Source organism: Dromiciops gliroides, chromosome 1 (assembly GCF_019393635.1).
Source record: "Dromiciops gliroides isolate mDroGli1 chromosome 1, mDroGli1.pri, whole genome shotgun sequence".
NCBI classification, from domain to species: Eukaryota; Metazoa; Chordata; class Mammalia; order Microbiotheria; family Microbiotheriidae; genus Dromiciops; species Dromiciops gliroides.
The window spans coordinates 600,172,030-600,187,728 of NC_057861.1; the positions used below are offsets into that span (position 1 = coordinate 600,172,030).

The following is a 15,699-nucleotide window of genomic DNA, read 5'->3' on the forward strand; positions in this document are numbered from 1 at the left end:
TGAGGGCTTAGAACCCCTCCAAAAGGAAACGCACTTAAGGCTGCTAGGCAGGCAAGCCCTTTCTCATTGGGCTTGAATAATATCTATCTGAGTTATCTGAATAATTTGCTGTAATAGTGAGCATAAAGTCCAGGCCCCCTTTCTCTCAATTTTGTGGCTTTAGGGCTTTACTGCTACTCCTCACAGCACTATAAGCCATTTGAGTGATCATCTTCCATCACCAGGAGACATAATGCTAATGAAATCTTCCTTCCTGGGAAAACAGTTGACTTTACAGTTCTTTTTTTTTTTTTGAAAACAGTTGGCTTTAAGAGATAAATCTTAGCATCAAATAACTCTTAACGGTCTAATATATGTAGGAAAATTATTTCAAATATATAAGACCCATTGCTTAACAGATAAATGGTCAAAGGACATGAGCAAGAACCTGCCTTGTAGGCATCCAACCAATGAGTATAAGTGTGAGGGTCACATGAGGCCCTCATAAAAATTATTTTTAAAAATTTCAACCTGTCTTGTCTTGGGTGAAAAAAGGGAGAAAGAGGAGGATGTCTACCCTCATCAAGAGAATCCCAAAAGTCAGTGAACAACTGGTAGCTATAGAGAGATTAAGGGGCCACCATACTGGTTTTTGGGGAGGTATAAGTCTATTAAATAATTTTTTAAACCCTAAGGTAGTATTGGGTTTCATATTTGTCACTTAGTGTTGAATCTTTCCTGCTTGGGATTGTTTCACACACACAAAAATATTTCCCCCTGGGATGGAATGATTCCAACTGCATTATATACTGACACAATCTTCAATGATGGTGAGGACATGGCTAACCATTGGTTCTACTATGTAACTAGTAAGCACTGAAGGTAAGTATATGTTCCCCAGTAACATGGCACATATAGCGAATGGCACGTTGTACAGTTTGGTTGGAACACAGTGTATATAAAAGAACAATGTGCTATAAGGCTGGAGAGGTAGGCTAGAGCCAAAGTGTGAAGTGTTTTAAACACCAAATGAAGGAAGGAGTTAGTATACCAGTGCTTCTTAAGCAGGTCACATTTATGCTATAGGAACATCAATTTGACACTTGTATTATAGAGGATGGACTTAAAGTAAGAGAGGTAGGGAGACCAATTAGGAAGCTATAGCAATAGTCCAAATGAAGAGTTTTGAAGGCTTAAACTACAAATGTGGCCATAAGAATGGAAAAAAAAAAGGGATGAAGCCTTTCTTCAAATGACAAGCAGTATCTATCCAAAACCATCAGCTATTATTATCTGTAAAGGGGGTAAACTTGAAGCCTTCCCAATAAGATCAGCACTGAAGCAAGGATGTCCATTATCACTATTATTCAACATTGTATTAGAAATTCTAGACAAGAAAAAGAAATTGGAGGGGGCAGCTAGGTGGAGCAGTGGATAAAGCACCGGCCCTGGAGTCAGGAGTACCTGAGTTCAAATCCAGCCTCAGACACTTGACACTTACTAGCTGTGTGACCCTGGGCAAGTCACTTAACCCCCATTGCCCCGCAAAAAAAAAAAAAAAAGAAATTGGAGGAATAAAAATAGGCAATGAGGAAACAAAACCATTGCTCTTCGCAGATGACATGATGATATACTTAAAGAACTCATGAAAATCAGCTAAAAAACTAGTTGAAATAATTAACTTTAGCAAAGTTGCAGAATATAAAACATACCTTTATAAATCATCAGAATTTCTATACATTACCAACAAAACCCAACAGGAATAGAAAAAGAAATTCTATTCTATTCTAACTTCAGACAATATAAAATACTTGGGAGTTTACCTGCTAATCTCAGAGACTATATGAACACAATTACAAAATACTCTTCACACAAAGAGAGACCTAAACAATTAGAGAAATATTAATTGCTCATGGGTAGGCTAAGCCAATAAAATAAAAATGACAAATCTACCTAGATTAATTTATTTATTCAGTACTATACCAAATTACCAAAGAATTATCTTATGGAGTTAGAAAAATAATAATATAATTCATTTGGAAGAACAAATCAAGAATATCAAAGGAATAAATGAAAAAAGGGAAGGAGGGCAGATTAGTAACAAATGTCAACTTATATTAAAAATTGTTAGTGAGGGGCAGCTAGGTGGCACAGTGGATAGAGCACCAGCCCTGGATTCAGGAAGACCTGAGTTCAAATCCGGCCTCAGACACTTAACACTTACTAGCTGTGTGACCGTGGGCAAGTCACTTAACCCCAACTGCCCAGCAAAAAAAAAAAAAATTGTTAGTTAGATTTCCCCCAACCCTTAAAGTGATTTAACTATGGTAATAATCAGTATTTAGCCTGCAAATGGCAATTTAATATGTTTAGATATTCCTTAGTGGTATTCTTTAGTAGCTTAATCAAATAATAATGGAATAAGTAAGACAGATACTAGTAGAGCAAAATCTAATGCCATATGACCATCAAGTCTAGAAACCATCTAACTGACATTCATCTGGTCAGCAACAAAGTGGCCAGCAACCCAAGTTGGCAGATTTTAGCAAGTAAGGTGGCATTTGTTTAAGTGGAAAAGGGGCTATCAAGTCTTGATGGTAAACTTATTTAATTTAATATAGCTTTTTTGGGGGGGCGGGGCAATGGGGGTTAAGTGACTTGCCCAGGGTCACACAGCTAGTAAGTGTCTGAGGCCGGATTTGAACTCAGGTCCTCCTGAATCCAGGGCTGGTGCTTTATCCACTGCACCACCTAGCCATCCCCTTTGATGGTAAACTTATACACATGTACCACTTGGGGTGTATTCCATTGTGGGAGGAGTTTGTTTAAAAATAGTAAGGTATATAAGCATTTAAGCCTCATAGGGGTACAAAAATCTAAGACTAGCACTGCTCAGGGTCTTTCAGGTCCTATCCCTGCCTGACCGGCTTTATTATGAGACAGGTACCCTCTCTCAATAAACCTATCTTTCTATGACTTGGAAACTTCGCTGTTTCTTTTTCTTCATTGGACTTAGAAATTTTCTCAACAAAAGTGGTAATCATCACAACAATTTGGTACTGGCTAAGAAACAGAGTAGTGCACATAAACTCAGAGGGTGGAGCCAAGATGGCTGAGAAAAGGCAGAGACTCACCTGAGCTCTCCCGCAAACCTCTCCAAACATCTTTAAATAATGCCTTAAAGCAAATTTTTGAGCAGCAGAACCTACAAAAGGATGGGGTAAAACAATTTTTCAGCCCAAGACAATTTAGAAGGCACAAAAAATACTAAAGAAAATGACACCTTAAACTGATCCAACCATTCTGGAGAGTGATTTGGAACTATACCCAAAGGGCTATAAAGCTGTGCATACCCTTTGACCCAGCAATACCACTATTAAGTCTTTTTCCCAAAGAGATCATAAAAAAAGGAAAAGGACCCACATGTATAAAAATATTTATAGCTGCTTTTTGTGGTGGCAAGGAATTGGAAATTGAGGGGATGCCCATCAATTGGGGAATGGCTGAACAAGTTGTGGTATATGAATACAATGGAATACTACTGTGCTGTAAGAAATGATGAGCAGGAGGAGTTCAGAGAAACCTGGAGGGTCTTGCGTGAGCTGATGATGAGTGAGATGAGCAGAACCAGAAGAACATTGTACACAGTATCAACAACATTGTATGTTGATCAACTGTGATAGACTTGACTCTTCACAGCAATACAATGGTCCAAGATACTTCCAAAGGACTCATGATGGAAAATGCTCTCCAAATCCAGAAAAAAAGAACTGTGGCATCTAGATGCAGATTTAAGCATACTATTTCTATTTTTTTAATTGTTTTTCTTTTTTTGAAGTTTTTCCCTTTTGCTCTGCTTCTTCTTTCACAGCATGAAATATGTTTAATGTGATTGTACATATATGACCTATATCAGATTGCTTGCTGTCTTGGGGAGGGAGAAAAATTTGAAAGTAGAAATCTTTTCTTTATTTCTTTCTTTCTTTTTTTTGGCAGGGCAATGGGGGTTAAGTGACTTGCCCAGGATCACACAGCTAGTAACTGTTAAGTGTCTGAGGCTGGATTTGAACTCAGGTACTTCTGAATCCAGGGCTGGTGCTTTTATCCACTGTGCCACCTAGCTGCTCCCTGAAACTAGAAATATTAAAAAAAAAACAAATGTGGAAAACTATCTCTACATGTAACTAGAAAATAATAAAATACTTTTATGATTAAAAAAATTAATGATGAGCAGGCAGATTTCAGAAAAACCTGGAAAGACTTAAGTGGGCTGATGCTGAGTGAAGTGAGCAGAACCAGGAGAACATTGTACACAATAACAGCAACATTGTGTGATGATCAACTGTGATAGATAGCAGCCAGCAGTGCAATGATCCAAGACAATTCCAAAGAACTCATGAAAGAAAATGTTTTCCACGCCCAGAAAAAAGAATTATGGATTCTGAATGCAGGCAGATTGAACAATACTGTTTCTACTTTTTGGCTGTTTTTTTTTCTTTTTTGAGGTTTTCCCTTTGTGTTCTGACTCTTTTTTCACAATATGATAATGCAGAAATATGTTTAATATGATTGTACATATATAACCTATATCAGATTGCTTTCTGTTTGGGGGGGAGGAAAGGGAGGGAGAAAAATTTGGAACTAAAAATCTTATAAAAACAAATGGTGAGGGGGCAGCTAGGTGGCGCAGTGGATAAAGAATTGGCCTTGGATTCAGGAGGACCTGAGTTCAAATCTGTCCTCAGACACTTGACACTTACTAGCTGTGTGACCCTGGGCAAATCACTTAACCCTCACTGCCCTTCAAAAACAAAAACAAAAACAAATTGTGAAAACTATCTTTACATGTAACTGGAAACAATATAATACTTTTATGTTTTTTTTTTTTAAAGAAAATGACACCTTAAGAAAACAGAATAGGCCAGATAGTAAAAGAGGTACAAAAGTCCAATGAGAAGAATATCTTGAAAAGCAGAATTGGCCAAATGCAAATATATATATATATATATATATATATATATATATATATATATATATAAAATCACTGAAGAAAAGAGCTTCTTAAAAGCAGAATTGGCCAAATGGAAGAGGTACAAAAGCTCACTGAATTTAAATTCATTAAAAATTAGAATTGATCAAGTATAAGCTAATGACTATGAAGAATCAAGAAACAATAATACAAAACCAAAAGAATGAAAAAATGGAAGATAATGTGAAATATCTCACTGGAAAAACAACTGACCTGGAAAATAGATCCAGGAGATAATTTTAAAATTATTGGGCTTCCTGAAAACCATGATCCAAAAAAGAGCTTAGACATAATCTTTCACGAAATTATCAAGGAAAACTGCCCTGATATTTTAAAATCAGAGGCTAAAAAAGAAATTGAAAGAATGCATCAACCACCTCCTGAAAGAGATCCCCAAATGAAAACTCCCAGAAATATTATAGCCAAGTTCCAGAGCTCCAATTCCAGAGCTCCCAGGTCAAGAAGAAAATACTGCAAGCAGCCAGAAAGAAGTAATTCAAATATCATGGAGCCCCAGTAAGGATAACACAAGATTTAGCAGCCTTTACAATAAATAATAGCAGGTTTTGGAATATGATATTCCAGAAAGCAAAGGAACTAGGATTACAACCATCAAAACAGAGTTTAATCCTTCAGGTGAAAAAAATGGATATTCAATGAAATAGAGGACTTTCTATCATTCCTGATGAAAAGACCAGAGCTGAACAGAAATTAATTTTCAAATATAAGACTCAAGAGAAACATAAAAAGGTAAACAGGAAAGGTTAATCATAGGGACTAAATAAGGTTAAATTGTTTACATTCCTACATGGGCAGATGATGCCAATAACTCATAAGAACTTTCTCATTATTAGGGCAGTTAGAGGGCATAGATAGATAGATAGATAGATAGATAGATAGATAGATAGATAGATAGATAGATAGATAGATAGGGGGCACAGGTATGAGTTGAATAAGATGGGATGATATCTAAAAAAAATAAAATTAAGGGGTGAGGAGGAATACAATGAGAGAAAGAGAAAGGGAGAGGTAGAATGGGGCAAATTATCTCACATAAAAGAAGCAAAGAAGAACTTTTACAGTGGAGGAGATGGGGGAGGTGGCAGAAAAGGCTTGAACCCTACTCTTATTGGAATTTATTCAAAGAGAGAATAACATATATGCTCAATTGGTCATAGAAATCTATCTTATCCTACAGGGAAGTAGGAAGGGAAGGGTATAAGAGAAGGGATGTGTGTGCTCATAGAAGGGAAGGCAGATTCAGTAGGCAGTAATAAGAAGCAAAATACTTTTGATAAAAGACAGGGAAAAAGAAGAGAAAGAATAGAATAAAGGGAGGGGGAACAGGATGGAGGGCAATACAATTAGCAATCATAACTATGAAAAAATTTCTGAAGCAAGCTTTTCTAATAAAGCCCTCATCATTCAAATATATAGAAAACCAAGTCAAATTTATAGAAACGAGCTGTTTGCCAATTGATAAATAATAAAAAATATGAAGTGTTTTTAGATGAAGTAAATTGTTTCTAGCCATATGAAAAAATGTTATACATCAGTCTTTATTGGAGAAAAACAAATTAAAACAATTCTGAGGTACCACCTCATACCTATTAGATTGGCTAACAGGACAGAAAAGGAAAATGACACATATTAGAGGTGAGTTGTGAACTAGTCCAACAATTCTGGAGAACAGTTTGGAACTATGCCTAAAGGGGTAAAAAACCAAAACAAAACTGAATATCCTTTGATCCAGCAATACTACTACTGGTTCTGTATCCCAAAGAGACCAAGAAAAGGGAAAAGAACCTATTTGCACAAAAATATTTATAGTAGCTCTTTTTGTGGTGGTAAAGAATTGGAAATTGAGGGGGATGCCCATTGATTGGAAAATGGCTGAACAAGTTATAGTACTTGATTGTGATGGAATACTACTGTGTTATAAGAAATGACAAGCAGGATGATTTCAGAAAAAAACCTTTTGGAAAGATTTACATGAACTGATGAAAAGTGAAATGATAACAAGGAGAACACTGCCTCAGACAAACTGGACTTGGGAAAGACCTTAGGTTAAAACAGCCATGGTCTCCCACTGCATCTAGTGTCATCTCCAGTTGTCCTGACTTATGTCTTGCCTGCCACTGGATTCAGATGACCCCTGAGGAGAGAGTGAGGCTGATGACTCTGCACAGTCCTGCCTCACTTAAACCCAATACACTTGCAAGTCAAGACATAATCCTTTTGATGTCATGGGTTCTCTTTAAGAACAAAAGACAAGACTTCCAGGGTGGAGCCAAGATGGCAGAGGAAAAGCAGTGAGCTCTCGAACCCATGACATGATTGCTCCAAAAAACATCCAAATAATGCCACAGGACAATGCCTGGAGCAGCAAAACCCACAGAAAAATGTGCTGAAATCATCTTCTAACCAAGAACAGCTTGGAAGGTCGGAAGGAGGGAGCTGCTGTGCTGATACAGGAGTCAAGGCCAACCCCACAACCTCTGAATCAGCTGAAGCACCAGTGTCATCTGGAACTAAGCTCACAGTCTGGTGAGTGGGCTGAGCCCTGGGCAGGGGGAGACTACAGGGGTCTATGCTGGTGCTGGGGCAGAATTTGAGTTTTCCACCCCTACTGGGAACCAGGAGGTAGGCTTGGGTAGCAGTGGGCCAGGTGGGGGAGGGGCACAGGCTCATCAGAGCTGACAACCATAACACACAAAGCTGTCTGATTAGCAAGTTGGTCTGGGGTCATCTAAGGACCAGGGAACAGGCCAGGTGAGTGAAGAACCTGATCCTCCTTAAATCATACCACCTGGGACTTCTGAAGCTTGGGGTACTGCAGCCTGGAAACAGTGCCCCACTTTAAGAAGCTAAAAGTCAAGTAAAAGAAAGGCAAGATGAGCAGACAGAGAAAGGTGAGGAACATAGAAAATTTCTTCAGTGACAAGGAAGATTGAGGTGTACCCTCAGAGGAAAATGTTAATGTCAGGGCCCCTATATCTAAGGCTTCCAAGAAAAATATGAATTGGTCTCAGGCCATAGAGGGGCTCAAAAAGGACTTTGAAGATAAAGTTAGAGAGGTAGAGGAAAAAATGGAAAGAGAAATGAGGGTGATGCAGGAAAGACATGAGAAAAAAGTCAACAACTTGAAAGGTCAAATTGGCCAAAAGGAGGTACAAAAGCTCTCTGGTGAAAATAATTGCCTAAGAATTAGGTTTAATGATTGGAATGACACCACCTGTTGGAGACTTACTGTAGGAAAGCTCCGCCATGAGGAAAAGGTGCCTGAGGGCAAGCCATGTGGCTTTTCTTGGGCGTCAGGAAGTGATGTTTGCTTGTGGGAGGAAGAAGGGGCAAGGCTGGTTCTCTGACTTTCTTTTGCTAGGACTCTCGTGGAGAGCGGAGCAGAATTGTAGCTCCCCAAGATAGATAGATGAATCTAGGCCTTAATCGTTCTCTTCACCAAATTCTTATTCTCCTTAATAAATGTTAAAAGTCTAACTCTTGCTAAAGCTTATAATTTATTGGCGACCACTAATTAGATATTTTAGACAGACTAGCTAGAATTTTAGCCACTTACGTAGGATTGAACAAATGGAAGCTATTGACTTTATGAGAAACCAAGACACAATAAAGCAAATCCAAATGAATAAAAAAATAGAGGGCAATGTAAAATATCTTCTTGGAAAAACTGCTGACCTGGAAAATAGGTCCAGGAGAGATCATTTGAAAATTATGGGTCTACCTGAAAACCACGATCAAGGAAAGAGCTTAGACATCATCTTAGAAAATTGTTAAGGGAAAATTACCCTGATATTCTAGAAGCAGAAGACAGAATAGAAATTGAAAGAATCCACTGATCGCCTCCAGAAAGAGATCCCAAAAGGGAAACTCCTAGGAATATTATAGCCAAATTGCAGAGCTCTCAGGTCAAGGAGAAAATATTGCAATCTGCCAAAAAGAAAGAATTCAAGTACTGCAGAGCTCCAGTCAAGATAGCACAAGATCTAGCAGCTTCTACATTAAAGGACCAGAGGGCATGGAATATGATATTCCAGAGGGCAAAGGAATTGGGATTACAACCAAGAATCACCTACCCTGCAAAACTGAGTATAATCTTTCAGAGGAAAAAATGGGACTTTAATGAAAAAAAAAGAGGACTTTCAGGTATTTGTGATGAAAACACTTGAACTGAAAGGCAAATTTGACTTTCAAATACAAGACCCTAGAGAACCATAAAAAATTGGAGTTGGGGGACATACCTGGGGTCATGCAGAGGGGGACTGTCTTGTGTCTGAGGCTGGGTTTGGCTGAGATTCCCCCTGGGTCCAGGGGGGATGCTTTGTCCACTGTGTCACCTAGCTGCCCCATGATGACATCTTTAGGGTTAAACTGAGGGGTGAGGGGAATGCACTGGGGGAGGGGGAAGGGCAGAGGTGAAATCCTACATGAAAGAAACAGGAAAATGGAGTCGAGAAGAGATGGGGGAGGAGCAGGGCAGTAAATAAATTTTACACTCATCAGAAAAGGCTCAAAGACCTTAAACTCATCAGAGTTGCCTCAAGGAGGGATTAACACAGACACAGACACAGACACAGACACACACACACACACACACACACACACCCCAACTGGGTGGAGTAATCTATTTAATCTGGGCAGTAAATAAGCCTACTACTCATCAGAATTGGCTCATGGAGGGAATAACATACACAGTCAATTGGGTGGGGTAATCTCTCTAACCCTGCAGGAAAACTGGAGAGGAAGGGGATAAAGAAAGAGGGGCAAAAGAAGGAAGGGCAGATTGGTGGAGGGCACAGACAGAAGCAAAACCATTTTGAAGAGGGATAGGATGAAAGAAGATGGATAATAGAATAAATATCATAGGGAAGGGAATAGGATAGAAGGGAAACAGTTAACAATAGTAATCATGAAAAAGAGGAAAGGGGGAAAATTTGTACAAAAAATATTTATAGCAACTCTTTATGGTGGTTAAGAATTGAGAATCAAGGGAATGTCCATCAATAGAGGAATGATGGAAGAAGCTGTGGTATGTGATTGTAGTGGAATGGTATTGTGCTATAGAAAATGACAAGCAGGATGATCCCAGAGAAACCTGGAAAGACTCAAGACCTGATGCATAGTGAAGTGAGCAGATCTGGGAGGACATTGTGCATAGTGACAGCAGTATTGTTCAGTGAGCAATTGTGAATGCCTTGACTATGCTCAACGATGCAATGATCCAAGACAATCCCAAGGGACTAATGAGGAAGCTTACTATCCACCCCCATAGAAAGAACTGATAAAAAGAGCATTTGTGCATTGTATATATATAACCTGGTTGCTGTCTTATGGAGGGGGAAGGAAAGGGAAGGAGGGAGGGAGAAAAATGTGGAACTCTAAATGTTGTGAAAATGAATGTTGAAAACTACCCTTACATGTAACTGGAAAAAATAAAATAAATGTTTGTTGCAAGAAAAAAAAAAGAACAAAGGATAAACAACAAGTTTTGTTTCAGACAGGTTGAATTTAAGATTCCTACAAGACATCTAATTGGAAATATCTAATAGTTGATTAGTGATTCAGGACAGGTTGGAATAGTTCAAGAGTTTTTATCCTGAAGTCAATGAACTTGCTTTTTTAAATATTTTGATAAAAATCAATATAATTGGTTTCTGGGGGGCGGAGCCAAGATGGCAGAGGAAAGACATTAAACCTACAGGGCTCCTGATATAATCACCCCCAAAATAGCAAGAAAATCACACAAAAATATGGGCTGAGAGTTTTCTCCTGCTATATATAGATTTCAGGGGGCCATGCTGGGCCACAAATAAAGCCCAACCCGGCAATCAGGCCGACACACCAGACACCCACCAGAGGAATTTTCCCCAGTGCCTGTGAATCGGCTACAGCACCAGTGTCTTCTGGGACTGAGTGCGCAGTCGGGCTGAATGGCTGGCCCAGGGGGGTAAGTGCAGGGGGTACCAGTAGACTGGGGGGAAGGATTCAACTGTCCCACCCCAGCGGGCAACCAGGAAGAAATCCTGAGCAGCTGAAGGCCCAGGTGGGGGAGGGGAGCAGGCAGGCTCATCAGAAGCTAAGAACCACACCAAAGAAAGCTTTGCTGGTTGATTGCTTAGTAAGTATGCCTGAGGTTATCTCCGGACCTGAGAACAGGCCAGGTGAGATTAAAACCTGCCCCCCCCCCAAGCTAAAACACCTGGAACCCTCTGAAGCTGGGGATAGGAGCACAGCTGAGAAGCAGCACCCCTCCCCCCCCACCCAGTAGAGAGTTTAAAATCAAATGAAAGTGAGGCCAGGCAGGCTGAGAAGAAGCCCAACCATCCCCCGGGCCACACTGTAGTTGGAACAGTGTGTCCTGCAAGCAGCGCCACACTTTAAGAAGGAGTTAAAAGCCAAGAAATAGTAAGCCAGGATGAGTAGGCAGAGAAAGCAGAAGACCATCAAAAACTTCTTTGGGGGTAAGGCAGACCACAATACAACCTCAGAAGAAGAAGATAATAACAGGGTCAAAGCTCTAACATCCAAAGCTTCCAAGAAAAATATGAACTGGTCTCAGGCCATGGAAGCTCTCAAAAGGGACTTTGAAGAGAAAGTAGGAGAAATAGAAAGAATATGTAGAGGGGGCAGCTAGGTGGCATAGTGGATAAAGCACTGGCCTTGGATTCAGGAGTACCTAAGTTCAAATCCGGCCTCAGACACTTGACACTTACTACCTGTGTGACCCTGGGCAAGTCACTTGACCCTCATTGCCGCTCCAAAAGAAGAAGAAGAAGAAGAAGAAGAAGAAGTAGAGAAAAGGAGGAAAGAATGGAAAGGGAACTGAGAGTGATGTAGGAGAGTCATGAGAAAAAAGTCAACAGTTTGAAAAGCCAAATGGAAAAGGCGATTAAAAAACTGTCTGATGAAAATAACTGCCTAAGAATTAGGATTGAACAAATGGAAGCTAGTCACCTTATGAGAAACCAAGACACAGTAAAGCAAATCCAATTGAATGAAAAAATAGAGGGCAATGTGAAATATCTTCTTGGAAAAACAGCTGACCTGGAAAATAAATCTAGGAGAGAGAATTTGAAAATCATTGGACTACCTGAAAACCATGACCAAAACAAAAGCTTAGACACCATCCTCCAAGAGATTGTGAGGGGAAATTGCCCTGATATTCTAGAAGCAGAAGCTAAAATAGAAATTGAAAGAATCTACTGATCACCCCCTGAAAGAGATCCCAAAAGGAAAACCTCCAGGAATATTATAGCCAAATTTCAGAACTCCCAGGTCAAGGAGAAAATACTGCAAGCAGCTAGAAAAAAGGAATTCAAATACTGTGGAGCTCCAATAAGGATAAAGCAAGATCAAGTAGCTTCTACATTAAAGGACCGAAGGGCATGGAATATGATATTCCAGAGGGCAAAGGAACTGGGACTTCAGCCAAAAATCACATACCCAGCAAAAGTGAGTATAATCTTTCAGAGGCAAAAATGGGATTTCAATGAGAAAGAGGTTTTTCAAGCATTTGTGATGAAAAGACCAGAACTGAATAGAAAATTTGACTTCCAAATACAAGACCCTGGAGAAGCATAAAAAGGTAAACAGGAAAAAGACTTCATGAGGGATATTAAAAGATCAAACCGTTTACATTCCTACATGGGAAGATAATACTTCAAAATCATAAGAACTATCTCAGTAAGAAATATAATTGGTTTCCTTTGTAATCCTATATGTAGCTTATTTTATGTATTTAAAAACTGTTTTGAGTCCATAGTCTTTAACAGACTGCTGAAGGGATTCATGAATCAAAAAGGGTTAAGAACTACAGAAATCTATATCTGAAATTTTGTGATTTAGGCTTTATCTGACTTTGTCAGATCTTTTAAAAGAACTCTTCCTTTTCAAAATCAAAGACAAAACAAGTTTCAGTTTCCTGTTCTACCAACATATCATCTTCTAAAGTGCCTATTGTATTAGGATTGATTGGAATTACTGCTATGTACATTTGTCTTCCCTAAAACATCAATATCTCAGAATAGTTCAGGAGTTGTTCTGGAAATTAGGACTCTAATGCCCATGAGACATTCACTTGGACTAATTTGCTCCTGATGTTTTGACCCTTCTTTCTCCAATGTGGAGGAACATCCATGAATCTTGGTAAAGTTCTTGGTATAGTATTGGGGGTCCTTTATTCAAAGTACCTGGTGACCCTAGAGAGTGCATAGCATTCAACCAAAGTGCCAGCTTCCCAATAAGGATTCCCATATTTTAAGCTCCATCAGCTCCACTGGCTGAAGAATGACTACCTGAGATTCCCATACCACTTACCATGTTACTAGTATAATTTAGGGAATCACTTAAAGTCATGCCCTTTCTTATTGTATGCTTTAAGAGCCCTTAAAAAACACAGATCACAGCCTAAGCAGTATTTGTGTCTCTTTAAAGGCACCTCCAGAAAAAAAGCTGTCATTGGCATCAAAAAAGTGTTTGCTTTATATTCAGTGAAAGGATTTGGTTATAACTACAAATGGCAGACCCACTCTGCTTTTTCTGTGGAAAGCCCTGCCCCCTACCAGCTTACTCTGGGTTTAAAGGGGTCAGATTTAAGGCTCTGAAATCCCTTGCTTCTCTCCACTCCTCAGCCTGGACAATAGGTCTAGGAAATCACAGCATAGTCTACATAAAAAGACAAACTTCTTTCTGGCTCTTGGCTTTGATAGAAGGAGGATAGGTATGTTATCTTGGAGACATATTCATACCACCACTTCAGGATAAAAGGTCAGAAAGGGCCACGCCCCCATGATTAGGGGGAAGGGGAATAAGTTATTCACAGTAGCTGCTAAGCTAAAAAGAAGTTTACCCCCCACACACACACTCTAAAGGTTCCAAGTGTCCACAGGGCAGCTTGGCACCTCTGTTCAAATATTCTGTCTACCTAGAGAAAAAAAAGCCAAGGGAGAGGGACTGAACAGTATGGTGCAGTGGATAGAGAGCTGCGCTTGGAGTCAAGAGATCTGGCCCTAAATCCTCGGGATGTTACTACTGTGTGATGTTGGGCAAGTTATTTTGCCTTTCTGGGCCTCAGCTTCCTTCTCTGCCAAATGGGGATAATAATACTTGAACTAGTAACTCCTCAGAGCTGTTAGGGAAGAAGGTTCCTTGCAAACCATAACACTACATAAATGAGTTGTGATTATTATTATATGGGTAGGGGAGAAGGAGTCTTAGCTCGAGATCAACCCTGCAGGAACGGGCATGATTTAGGTTAGTAGCCCTCACTAGAGGGATGAAGTTTGGATGCTGATCACAGTATTATTTCCTTGGGGTAGGGAAGCAAAGTGAGGAGGCCTCCCTGAGGGACCAAGGGACCAAGACAAAGGCTTCTTGTTCTGAGGAGGCGGGACAGAAGGGGAGGGGGACCCCAAGTCTCTCTGAGAAGACCTAGGGGACCTCTCCTTTTGAGGGGTTCGAGGTTTCCCTCACCTGAGAGGGTGGGGGCCTTTCTTAGGGGATGGAGGTCTCTTAGGGGATAGAGATGCTTCTCTCTCTTTCTGAGGGGGCAGGAAGAGCCTCTCTCTCGGGGGCCGGGGGCAAGGGGATTTCTCTTTTTCTCTGGGATGGGGGGACCCCTCTTCTTCGGGGGGGGGGCAAGGGATCTCTCTTCCTCCCTTGGGAGCAGGGACCTATCTCTTTCTCTCCTCCCCAGGGATGCTTCCCTTTCTCACTCTGGGCGGGGAGAAGATGCCTCCCCAGAAGGAGATGGCGGGAGACTCCTACCTTGATCCTCGCCCAGGCTTCACGTCCTCCACAGCGACCCTGTCACGCGCCGCCGGGGGCTCATCTTCCCGCCCTGAGGCTGCTCCCTCCAGTCCCGTTAGGCTAGTGGTTCGGCCGGTTCCCCCTCCGGCCGCAGCACGGATGGTGCAGTCCGGGGCCTCCCTAACCCCTGCCCTTCTTTCTTTCTAGGTCCGTCAGTCAGTTTTCCTGGGCCGGGCGGCCGGACAGTTGAGCCGGCCGAGCTCGAGCCAGTTCTCTCCCAGTTTGGTCTCTTTCGGTCGGTCTCCCTCTCCCTGTCTCGTGGTTGGCTGGCCCGGTCCTTTCTCCCGCCCCGCGCCCCTTGCAGTTGGCCCGGCCCCTGCGGGCCAGTCACGCGCCCGTGTTGTCCTTGGAGTGTCGTGGGCGGGACTAGTCCTAGCCCCACCTTCTACAGCTCTCTGCCCGGGGAGCTGTCCCCGCCCCTCACCACGTGTGAACCCAGAGCAAGGGCGGGACTTTGATGTACCCAGCCCGGGCTCGCGCTTACCACGCCTTTGAGGACCCTTTGGCCCCACGTTCCTGAGCCTGTCCGTAGGCATGTTTCTTTGCCCGAAGAACGTGGGCATTTGAAAGTCTAAGGAGGCGCTAAGGACCTAGTTGCCCTGGGTCTATTTACTAAGTTCTTTAGCAGCCACCCTCTTCACTTACACCACCCCTTCCAGTCCTGAACTTGGATGTTTCTGAGAACCGGAGAGTGGCAAGCTGCCCCCTCTGTAGGGTGGGGAAGGAGGAAGTGTCAGGAAACATCCTGTGATAGAGGAAGAGAATTGGGAAAAATAAAGGATCTGGGCTTCTCTATGAAAGAGGTATGAATCATTCATGCAGTCTTTTGTTCATTCACTGGACCCACATGGCTCCGGAGGAGAGAG

General features: G+C 41.3%; 1 protein-coding gene across 2 annotated transcripts in view; it reads right to left on the bottom strand.

Moving 5' to 3' along the window:
- The window catches only part of RUSC2 (RUN and SH3 domain containing 2), a 111,692-nt gene extending 96,510 nt beyond the window's left edge, over positions 1 to 15,182 (bottom strand). Inside the window, exons 1-2 of one of the 2 annotated variants that reach the window (XM_043979408.1) lie at positions 14,792 to 15,182; positions 3,114 to 3,184 (exon numbers count right to left, since the gene is read on the bottom strand). The gene's annotated coding sequence lies outside the window, so the exon portion shown is untranslated. The remainder of the gene's footprint in view (positions 1 to 3,113; positions 3,185 to 14,791) is intronic. The other variant, XM_043979409.1, reaches the window with a different exon arrangement.
- Positions 15,183 to 15,699: the final 517 nt, after the last annotated feature.